Raw genomic sequence first — 12,850 nt, forward strand, 5'->3', positions numbered from 1 at the left:
ATGTTGTTGTTGTTGTTGTTATATGCCATCGAGTCGGACCCAACTCATAGTGACCCTTCCTTGGGTTTTTGAGGCAGTATCATTACGGAAGTAGATTGCCCAACCTTCCTTCCGTGGCGTGGCTGGTGGGTTTGAACCGCCAGCCTTCTGATTAGCAGTCAAATGCCTTAGGCACTATGCTACCAGAGCTCCTAAGTATTTTATAGGGATTCATTAGAACATCAGTATTTGTGGTAAATATTAATGAATCCGTATAAGTATTTTATAGGGATTCATTAATATTTACCACAAATACTGATGTTCTAATATTATTATTTTTGAAAAAAATGAACAAAACAATACCCATTGTGATCTAGTCAATTCCAACCCATAATAAACTATTGCACAGAGTAGATAGAACTGCCCCATAGGGTTTCCAAGGCTGTATTCTTTACGAAAGCAGACTGCCTCATCTTTCTCCTACAGAGTGGCTGGTATGTTCAAATTGTTGACCTTTGATTAACAGCTGAGAGCTTAATCACACACACAGTGCTCCCAAGGCTCCTTCTAACATGTGCTAGGCATAGGAAATTGAATATAGAAAGTTGAAAAAGACAAACATTTCTGACATAATGAAACTTAAATTATCTTCACCATTAACAAATATTTCTCACACTATTTGTTATCTTTAGCATATATTTAACAAATATTCCCTCAAAATCTGTGCAGTTAGAAGCCATGACATGTGTTATCATTTATTAATTCTACTAATACAGTATTCAGTTACTGCTTATTATATTAGGTACTGTTGGAGGTGCTAGAAACAGAACCATAAAAAAAAAACCTAATTATTTGAAGTTTATTTGTAAGAAAGTATTTTACTAAAGTCACACTTGTTTCTTCATGCAAGATGATGTTCAGTCTTTCAATGTAGACTTCCATCAGAGTTATTTACATTGTTAACCAAATTAATTAATGTTAATATCTTTGCCATATCTGAGTGTTGTTCGTTCTGATGCTTGCTTTGACTCTTAAAACTATTTTTTGTTGTTACTTTATTTTTGTTTTTTTACTTTTGGCATGCCTTGTAATTTTTTTGTTGTTGTTGTTGAAAGCTAGACATGATATGTTGGTTAATAGAAACTATGGTAAAAAAGCTGTCACTGTGAGAATTTATGCTGATCTGATTAGCATTGGGGTTGTTTGCTATTTTCCTATGACTATAGCTGCAAAAGACTTCAGCTTTCTCCAGTGTCCTTGTTTTTGCTCCTGTTTTCATTTTGAATTTGTCTAAGTACTCCTCCATTGAGGAGTACTTTCTGCTCTTTCAACTATAAAATCCACTGTTACAATATGGAGTCCTTTAGGAGCTCTGACTGGCATAGTGCCTAAGGCATTTGACTGGGAAACAGCATGCTGGCCATTCAAACCCACCTGCCACTCCTCAGAAGGAAGATTGGGCAATCTACTTCTGTAGAGATACTGCCTTGGAAACCCAACGAGGGGTTGCTATGAGTCAGAAATGACTGAACAGCAGTGAGTTTGGGTTTTATTTTGTTGTTGTTGTTAGGTACAGTGGTAAGGTGTGAAGTGTTATAGTGGTAAGGAGAAGTGTTACACATTCTTATGATTAAATATTTTTAATCTTTAATGGGTCTTTTAGTGAGTCTGTGTCTCTGGGTTGTAAACTTAATAAGTCTTTTTATCCAGTGGTAAAGCTGCTTGGCCCCATTTAGGTGATACAAGAAGGAGGTGAGGCAAAAGGACTAAAGGCTTCTACATGGGATAAAGCTTTAGTAAAGCCATTTCTGTTGGGGAGTAGGATGTTGTTATAGAGAAGGCTCTGGGCATATTTAGCAATAATAATATTTCCTTTTCCCTTGCGGAACCAACAAAGATCTCTCTTGGATCCTCACCATTAAGAACTTGGTGGGGATTTGGGAGTTAAAACCACAAAAGTGTGGAGATCCTCCTAAGTGTTTGTCACTCTTACGTTAGTGTACACTCACCTTCACTATATCATGAAAATTATCATTGACGTGTTCCTCCTCTGGAAGAAAGCCCTGATGATCTACTTTTGAAAATTCAGCCATTGAAAACCTTATGAAGCACAGTTCCACTTTGACACACATGGGGTCTCGGAGGTAAAATCGACTTGAAGGGAACTGGTTTTTGGTACTATTTTTTGGCTTATATGGCTTCTGCACTAGGTAAGTAGATCTTAGCTGTGACTCTGGATTTTCCTGCCTCTCAAATGTTCAGACAGGTGGTTTGCCTTGCAACATCAGTTCTCTAATGAGTACAAAAGGAGTCATCAATTTCCAATTTGTTCAGCTTTTTCGTGATGTAAAAAAGGAGAGAAAATAGACCAAAAAAAAAAAAAATAATAATAAAATCTCTGTACATGTTAGAGTTGAAATTGGACATTCTCCCAATTGTTTTTAAAATAACACTTTATTACTTGTCCTCAGAATTCTAATTTTATGGCCACTGTGAATATTGATATAGGTATGTTTAGTGATAAAAAGCCTTTTTTTGGCAGTAGATTTACAATAATACAAAATAAGATAAAAGATCTTTTATTTTCAATAGCCACTAAAAATGTTCTTGGAATCAGAGTGTTTGGCTTAGAATATTTCCTCTGATATATACATAAAAAATACAATCATGGGTAAAGTGGTATGGACTGAATTTTGTCCCCCCAAAATATGTCAACTTACTAGGTCATGACTTCCAGTATTATATGATTGCCTTCCCTTCTGTAATCGTCCTCCATTTTGTGATGTGTTATAAATCCTAAACTTTGCTGTGATTAATGAGGAAGGATTAGGTTATGTTAAAGAGGATTAGGTTGTGTTTGCTATGTTAATGAGGCAGGATTAAAGTGAGATACATTACCCTTACTTAAGTCACCATCTTTACTCAGGTCTCAGCCCTGATGCTGTGTACTGGGAATTTCCCTGGGGTGTGCCTTGCATCACCTTTTATCTTGGAAGAGATAAAAGGGCAGAGAAGCTAGTAGAGACAGGGACCTAACTACCATGAAGAAAGAAGAGCCAAGAGCCATATGGACCTTTGGATGCAGGGTCTTTGTGCTGAGAACTTCCTAAACCCAGGGGAAGATTGATGTCAAGACATATGTAGATCTCTAAGAAACACCAGACCCACAAATGTTGAAATGAGACAAGGACCTTCCTCGAGAGTGGCAGAGAGAAAAAGCCATCTCTTAGAGTCTGTACTCTGAAAACAGACTTCTAGCCTCCTCCATCATGGGAGAATAAATATCTATTTGTTAAAATCATCCACTTGTGGTATTTCTATTATAGCAGCCCTAGATAACTAAGCCGAGTAGGAACCTAGCTGTTCATTTAACTTTGTGCTCTGAAAAGTTACCCTTAGGTAAGTGAGATAAATTACTTAGGATAAACAACATAATTTATGCCAATAACTCAATAAAATGATATCAGAAATGTTTTAGTCAAAGCCATTTTGAGGAGCTCGAGTGGATTGAACCAGAGTTTCTCGATTGAAGAGCAACAGGGAGTAACGAATTGGGAAAAGTCAATCATATTGTTCTCCAAAGTAACTTGGATATGAAAATGAAAACAATAAAGTAACAATTAGAAGGAGTAAGCTTAATAAGGTGTTTTAGTTAGTTTGTTAGTTAATGGAAGAGACTGAGATTTTTGTATTCTATTAAAGAAAATGGCAATAGAATGACTGTAAAAATATAGGAGAAAAAAAGAAATGTTTAGGGAAAAAAAAAAACCTTAGAAAGGGGACAATGAATAGAAATCCAGAAAGAATATGAAGAATTTAGTTTTTTAAATGAGAAGAAACACTTTTTAAGGAATGTAAAAAAGATACTGAAATAAACAGGAAAAAAAAAATATCAATAGTTAGTTGGTTAGAAGTAAGTTGAATGCATTCAAGCCTAAAGACTTCAATTTCCTCAGGGAAGTAGAAAGCAAGCTCAATGCCTAAGAAAGAGATTAAACATTATATGTGTGTTCATTTACATTAAAAAGTTGATAATCAGGCTCTTGGCCTTGGTCTTCTATCACAGTTCTTATTAGAAAAGCAGACTGACTTTAAACCATTTCAATTTATAGCTAATTTTCTAAGAACATAATCTTCTGAAACAACAAAGGCAGCCTTTTCCCTCATATTTAACAAATAAAAGTAATGGGAAAGGTAATTTATTACCCAAAAATAACATGTTTATATAGTAGTATTTAACCGAGAAATAGTCAAGCAGCTAATGAGTAAAGTTTTGAAATTATTTAGTTTTCATATATCAATTTAAGCCACTGAACACACGGATGTGCTATGTTAATGAAATATCATTTATTATTTCAGCTACAACAGAATTTTTGGGTTCCAGAGGTTGCCTTCAGCATCCATTAAAATGATCTCATTCCACATTGTCCATTTGTTGCAGTCCATGACACACTCCAGCCTACATGCAAACAAATTACTAATACCAGATGATCAAACCCAAGGCCAAGGATAGCAAAATCCTTCACTGCAATATCCAGCACTCATTTGATTGTGACTAAAGTGAAATGGTGATAAAGGCATTGCTAAGCTTCATTTAACAAATGGTTATTCATCTGCTAATTTTTCCTCATAAACCTCCTCATTTCAAGGATTGAAACTATCCTCAAAGATCCCCTGGTAGTATGCAACAGTAATGATACAGCAATTTGCTACTGCATGTCAGCCTTTAAAAAAATAAAATAATTGTATAAGTAACATCTTATACTTCAGTTATCTGTTGCCCACTTCTCAAAATTATGTATAATAGCTACCCTTTAGAGTAAGATCTATAAAATGGTTTCAGGACATATTACACATCAAACATGTCCTCTCAAAATTTATTAATAGCAAACAGAAAAAGTATAATTCAACACAGAGTCAGCAACACAGGTCACTGTTTTCCCAAACACAAGCATCAGACAGTGGTTTCATTCTATTAAAATATTTCACATTCACAGTAATTAACACCAGAATAAAAATAATTTGTTTCTTATGGTTCAAAATGCAATGAACTGTTTAAATGTGCATATTCATCACAGCTTTAGAACTGCTAAGAGTACAGAGTAGCTTAGCAACTGTGGCCCCATTTCAAAACTAAATGTGAAAATTCAGATCTAACATGCTGCAAATAAAGGCAACTATTTAGTCCAAAGTCAAATCAGCAAAAAAAATACTGAGAATTGAGCAATGTTATTCAGAGATCATTTCATTCTCTGTGAAATTACATGGTGCAAAATAGCAAAGAAAAGTCTATTGTTCCTCTCTCAGCAGGCAAGTGATTGATTCTGGGGATATTTTACAAGCATTTACTCAGAACACAGATACATTGATCAAAATTACTCCATGGACTTTCTTTGCTACTTAGATATTTTTCATTCTCTCTTTCTCTCTGGACACATATGTAAAAGATACACACACATACACATAGAGAAATTTATATCTACATATAAATATAAAGAGCTCTCAGAAACCCAAGGAGGAGTCCCTATGAGTTGGGTCCAAATCGACGGCACATAACAACAACAACTGGTGGTAGAGTTAAGGGATTTGTCTGCTAACCAAAAAAGGTGGTGGTTAGAACCATAGAAGATGGGGCAGTCTGCCTCTGTAAAGATTTGCAGCCTTGGAAACCCAGTCTGGGATCGGAATAAATTGAATGCCATTGAGTTTTGTGTTTATATATATATATATATATATATATATATATATATGTATATATATAAACAGTGTTTACATATATATATATATATATATATATAAAAGCAATGTTCTAACATTGTTAAGTATATGATGGTAACTCATACACCTGTATCTTGTATTTCTAAAAATTTAAAATAAATATCTCAAAAATTAATGAAGACATTCCTAAATATATTATTTCCTGAATAACTTAAAAGTATAATTCAAATGTATTTTCTAATCTTAATTTTATACTCTACACACTCATAAATTTCTCCTTTCTGAAAAACAAAACCAAACCAAACTCACTGCCATCGCATCAGATCCAAATCATAGCAACCTCTCCTTGGGTTTCTGAGGTGGTATCATTGCCCAATCTTCCTTCCAAGGAGTGGCTGGTGGGTTTGAACCACCAGCATTCACATTAGCAGTCAAATGCCTTAGCACTATGCCACCAGGTCCTCTCTAGTAAACAAAAATTCTAATCTTAGGAGGGGGAGACAAAATGCTGTCCTACTAACCCACTCTGCCCAATTCCTCTACAGCAGAGGCCCAGAAAAACTGAGTGAAACAGATACAAATAAAGATCCTGGAATAGTGAGCATCCAATGAGAAGATAAAGAGTTGGATTAAGCACTTATTAGAAAGAGAGAAGGAGGGAAGTCATGACTGGGGAGAGAAAAGAAGCCAGGACCAGTTGAAGAGTATCCCTTCTAAACACAGAGGTAGATGAAGAGGAAAAAAAAAATAAAATGTCATGGAATCTACATGGTGATAAAGTCACAGTGTAGACAGATGGGGAGTATTTTAAGGAGGAGAAAAAACTCTCTACAAGTAAGCCATATCTACTGCACCAATCATGTCACCCCATGAATAAACACCACCACCAGGTCCTGCACCACCAGATCAATGACAGGCAGTGGACAACTTCTGCTCATCCCAATTGAAGCTCTTCTTCACAACAAAGAGAGACCCACACCCACATTCCCATCAGTTACTCCACCAAACTGGAGACAGCTGGGGAGTGCCCTAGTGCTGACAAGCTAACAACCAAAGAACAACCGTGTCCCCATGCATGTTGATATATTGAAACAAAGCAAAAAAAAAAAAAAAAGGGTAAACAGACAACTTCAATTCAAACAAAAAACAGGACAAGATGGTGGAAGCAAGTAGCCAAATTAAAGAACTAGGAAATCTCCCCAATAAGATACTACAACTACCTGGTAAATAAACACACACACATATATATATATATATATAGATATGTATAGATATGTATGTATGCATGTATATATGACTTTCCAAGGGCTCAATGAAACCATAACCAGAAGAAAGGAAGAAGCAGCTATTACCCCTGAAGAATTTAGGAAAATCATTCAAGAGCAAAATGATAAAATAAATAGACAATTAGAAATCAGAGAGAAAGAGCAATCAGAAATGCAGAAAGTGAACACTAAAATTACAGAGCTAAATAACACATTGGAAGGACAAAATATTAGAATAGAACTGTCTGAAGAATACAGTTATCAGCTAGAAGACAAATCCCTTGACACCAGCTTGTATCAGGAAAAATCAGGAAAATAAAAGAGTGAAAATGAATGAAGAAAACCTAAGCATTCTATGGGATGATATCAAAAGAAATTACATACATTTGATTGGAATTCCAGAAAAAGAGGAGGCAAAAAAAAAAAAAAAAATTGTTGAAGATACGCTAGCAGAAAAATTCCCCAATATCATGGAAGACAAAAAGCTATCCATCAAAGAATTGCAATGAACCACACACAGTACAGACCCCCACAAAAAGCCACCAAGACATATTATAACCAAACATTTCAAAGCTAAAGGCAAAGAAAGAATCATAAGACCATCTTGGGAAAACTGAAATGTTACTTCCAAAGGGCAACCAATATTAAGCCCTGATTTCTCAGCAGAAAGTGTGGAGGCAAGAAAGCAATGGGATGACATATACAAAACCTTGAGGAGAAAAAAAATGCCAACCAAGAATTATATATCCATCAAAACTGCTCCTCAAAATGATGGCGAAATTAAGACATTCCCAGGCAAAAAGAAACTAAGACTTTGTAAAAAACCAGACCAACCTTACAAGAAATGTTAATGGGAGTCCTTCCAACAGAAAACAAACAATGGAAGACAATTTAAGATTAAGACACTGGACACTATCACCCACAAACCAACCCAGAAAACAAGCTTTCAACTGGAAAATAGAGAAACAGAGGAGTCATGACACCAACTACAAAGCAAATAGTTGGAATAAACAGTATAGTTACAAAACTTCCACCTGCAGAAGAAGAAAGGATTATATCAATATAAAATAGACTGTTCCAAATGTAGGCAGGTAAGACTACAATACAGGATAACCACAAAGAAAATTTAAAAAAACTTAAATTTTCTAACCAAAATAAGAAAAAAGAAAATCATAAGGACTTTGTAAGCACTAAATCAACAACACTGAAGAAAAAAGGAAGAAAACTCAATAATGAAATGAAGTCAGTATAGAAATATATTTGGAACAAAGAAATGATCAACACCAAAACAAAAAATACAAAAGAATGATAGCAATAAATTCATACATAGTATTAATTGCACTGAATCTGAATGGATCAAATCCACTGATTAAGGGAAACAGAATGACAGATTGGATAAGAAGAGAAAACCCATCATCTGCTGCCTATAAGAGACTCACCTTTTACTAAAGATAAAAATAAATTAAAAATAAAGGGTTGGAAAAAATATATCAAGCTAATGCCAACCAAACAAGAAGCAATTAACTTCTCATAAAATAGACTTCAACATGTAAACTAGGATAAGAGGCAAGGAAGGGCCTTATGTAATGATAAAAGTGTCAGTTGACCAAGAGGATATAATCATAATAAATATATATGGACTCAATGAAATAGCCCCAAAATACATAAAGGAAACATTGACTGAATTTAAAGGAGAAACAGACAATTCCACAATAGTAGTAGGAGACTCTAACATACCACTTTCAATGAAGGACAGAACTAGAAAACAAATTCAGGGATGATACAGAAGATCTCAACTACACAATTAACAAGCTGAACCTCATAAACATGTACAAAATAAATTTTTCATGGGGCCTTCCCTTAGTAATCTTTCCCTTTCTTCTTGCCCCCTCCAACATTTCTCACTGTTTAACAGGCTATGTATTTTACTCATTTGTATATTCCTGCTTCCAAAAGGCACAGACTGCTGCTTCTTTTGTTCACTGCTGACTCCCCTTTTCACAGAACAGAAAGTACTCAAATATTTATTGATGAATAAATGTCACACAGTCTCTCCTACCCATCAATAACCTTTTGAAACTGTAAAGAATATTGGATATTTAGTATTAAATAATTTACAATAGCATTTAGTTTGACATGTAAAATAAATTTCTCTTTTAAGATTGTTGGGAGAAACATACTTTATAGCAGTTAGAATTTTATAACAATATATTTTACCAAAAATTATTACAAAGAAAATTATTTTTTTGGATGGATTGTCAGGCTGGCTATCATGTGGTGCAATGGGTGTACTCAGTGTTACTTAATCCATTAATTAAATTTCTCACTGGTACATTTGTATTGGGAGCTCTGGTGGTGTAGTGCTTCAGGAATTTGACTGCTGACCAGAAGGCTAGAGGTTCAAACCCACCAGCCACTCCTCAAAAGAATGATTGGGCAATATACTTCTGTAGAGATATTGCCTTGGAAACACAAGGAGGGGTTGCTGTGAGTCGGATCTGACTCGACAGCAGTGAGTACCTTTGTATTACTTTTATCTATTTACTTTTGTCAAGGAGCTTTGGTGGTGTAATGCCTAAGGCATTTGACTGCTAACCAGAAGGTTGGTGGTTCAAACCCACCAGCCACTCCTCAGAAGGAAGACTGGGCAATCTACTTCTATAACAATTTATTGCCTTGGAACCCAAAGGGGGTCGCTATGTGTTGGAATTGACTTGATGGTAGTGGATTTGGTTTTTAAATCATTATTCTAAAATATAAAGTGTCTTCTTGTTCACTGCATAGCAAGTAGTGCATAGTAGACAATAGATATAAATATGAAAAAATGGGTGAATTAATAAACATCATTCTCCATGAAGGCAGGAAGTATGTTAAACAAAGTTAATGATCAATAAATATTAGTTAAATGAATGTAGATGTGGGACCTGTCAATGAACATAACTAAATGACAACAATTAGCAAACATATCACTTCATAATCTAGCTAGTTTGATTATTCTATGGTGTGAGAAACAGAACATTGCAAAACAATTACAATTTTTTAAGTAATTTAAAAATTATATATCTAACTCTACGATCATACATGAAACAATGTCAGTTTCTGTTTCTCTAGTCTGCCTGATAAAGAAAAGCAACATCATCACACAATGAGGCATTTTAAAATGAGCACTATTTCCAGATAAATTTGGAGAATGTGTAGATTGAGGAATTCTATAGTATGGAATAAAATAATGTGGCTATAACACTGTTTTCATTAGATATAATGTGAACAAATAATTGCAATAATAAATTCTAGCTGACTTTCAAAATTGACCTGTGAGTTTTCCTTCATTTGTCCATTCATTTATTCAGCAAATGTACACTGTCTACAATCTACTAGACACTTTTACCAAGAAGCCAAACATGTGCCAGCTACCTATTTCTGTGTGGCTTGCTGGATCTTTATCAAGTCAATGCCTAACATGATGCTCCCTAATGGACACCACTAGCATAAGTTAGAGAAAGGATTATTGAATACAAACCATATTATACCAAGCAGAAGAGATGATTATTATAAAGGCAAGTAGCAGTGAGTATACTATATTGAATTGCCACCATGGAATTAAAAATAGCTATGCAAATTGCATCACTTAAGAACAAAGAAGGAAACAAATCATTATTTAAAACAAGGACAATGTATTTGAAGAGGTGCAATGGCAAGGAATACAGGTAATGTGCTGGCAATCCTAGCAATAAGTGGGAAATAATATCCAGGAATGGGAGGGTAAAATAAAAGGATTATGGAAAAGCCCCTACATCATAATGAAGCTATCACTGATTCTGTCAAAGGAATGAGGATATCCCCCATTTGAACCATAATTTGATACTTCTTTAAATTGTTATCTCTTCTCTAAGCATCTATTTTGGGGAATAGGATTGTTGCCAGTGTTTATCTATTTCCATTGAAAGACTCTGTTTAACCTCAATAGGAACAAGGCTAATATATATCTCTTCAGTTATGCAAGGACTAACAGAGGGGATCTATGCAATTTGTTACTACTTATATAATTTATTCTATTAATTATAGCATGCCTTGTAGATTGACACTCTAGGTACTATTCCTAGTAGCCTGTTCCTAATTCCAGCTCTTGTTATAAACATACCTTATCCTTATTTTCATGGCCATTGACTTCTAATCTATCAATGATATTTCTGATACTTACACTATATATAACAATCTCTATATGCTGGAGAGAGTCAATTTGAATGTAGTTTTACTTTTTGCCAGCACCTAACAACAATAACAACAATGTATGTACTGCACCTTAAAATCACTCTGCAGTCAGGAAATGAGTTCTCCTGCTTGATATTTAACACTGGATTACTTTGTCATGATTTGATGCATCATCACTCAATTTTTTCTGCAATATTTAATTGAGTATCATATGTGATACCTAGACTCTGTTTCTTTGGAGACCATATAAAGAAGGTAGGACGTCTTGCCCTTTTCCATTATAAATAATAAACTGACATATTGCAGAATGTAAGAAGAAAATCTTGGCTGGAAGGGAAACTAATCACTAACAATTCCTGTCAGAACATGAAAAGCAGAAATCTTAGCCTAGAAATTTACATAGAAGAAATATTTAAAAAGTGTTTTACTATTGTGAGTAAAGCCACATGGATATTGCTTCCTGGACATTAATATGGCCATATTGCACACAGGAATCAAAACCAGAGAACCTCTTTTGTCAAAGGCCCAGGGCAGTTAATAACAATCAAAGAAAGTAAAACAGATAATAGGGCTTGAATAAAATTGCTGAACCTTCCAACCAAGATCAAGAAAAAAAGAAACCATAATATAGAAAATCATAAAAGTCATAAATCTAACTTTGGTGTCACATTCTCACATATTTAAGGCAGCATCTTCAGCCAAGTCATCCGGTGGTTAAACTATTTAAATAAATAATGTTGTTGTTGTTGTTACGTGCCGTCGAGTTGGACCTGACTCATAGCGACCCCTCCTTGGGTTTCCGAGGCAGTATCACTACTGAAGTAGATTGCCCCATCTTCCTTCCGAAGAGTGGCTGGTGGGTTTGAACCACCAACCTTCTGGTTAGCAGTCAAATGCCTTAGGCACTATGCTACCAGAGCTCCTAAATAAATAATAAATGTATCAAAACATTGCTATAGACAAAGCCTTTTCCTAAATAGATGAGTGTTCTAACCAAAGTTAGATTTATGACTTTTATGATTTTCTAAGACTTCTATGCATTCTAAAGGATTTCAAAGTTCATCATTTTACTGTATCATCCTAAAAAGTCATTAATGAATATAAAGTTTCTTTCTAGGATATGTCTTATTCTTTCCTTTAACACTAAAAACATCCCATCATCTTCATGCCAAAGAATCAGTTCACTTCCTCCTAGGCTCTATTTGTACAAAGTGAGTATTTTGTTCTTCTAAATCAGTTAAGAAGTTTTAAGTCTTATCATGTAGAATATCAGACCTACAGAAGTTTCTATTTCATGTTAATCAATCTTTATTCCTTTTGTCTTTCCTTATTAATTTAACATAGCCTCTGTCTCCCAGGATTTGGAAGAAACACATTTTCAGGGTTATATATTTCTACTATGAGGATTTTCCTGAGGGATGATTCAGAGAATAATCAAATTAAACCCATTACAAGATTAAGAAAGTCCAAATTCATAGTTTTTACCTAAACTCTCCTACTTGTAATTTTACAAAAGGGAATGATAGGCAGTATAATGGGTTGAATCATGTCCCCAAGAAAGGCAAGTTTAAGTCCTAACCCCCCACACATGTGTATTTGCATTTTGATTTATTTGAAAACAGAGCATTCGCAGATGTAATCAAGTTAAAGTGAGGTGTATATATATATATATATAT

The 12,850-nt window shown here is 34.6% G+C and overlaps 1 protein-coding gene across 1 annotated transcript in view; it reads right to left on the reverse strand.

Annotated features, from left to right (window-relative positions):
* Positions 1 to 12,850, reverse strand: part of MYO16 (myosin XVI) — a 974,663-nt gene that overhangs the window by 828,766 nt on the left and 133,047 nt on the right. The gene's annotated exons all lie outside the window — the stretch shown is intronic.

This window comes from Orycteropus afer, unplaced genomic scaffold (genome assembly GCF_000298275.1).
Source record: "Orycteropus afer afer isolate SDZICR_OR568_19922 unplaced genomic scaffold, OryAfe1.0 scaffold00055, whole genome shotgun sequence".
Classification (NCBI taxonomy): domain Eukaryota; kingdom Metazoa; phylum Chordata; class Mammalia; order Tubulidentata; family Orycteropodidae; genus Orycteropus; species Orycteropus afer.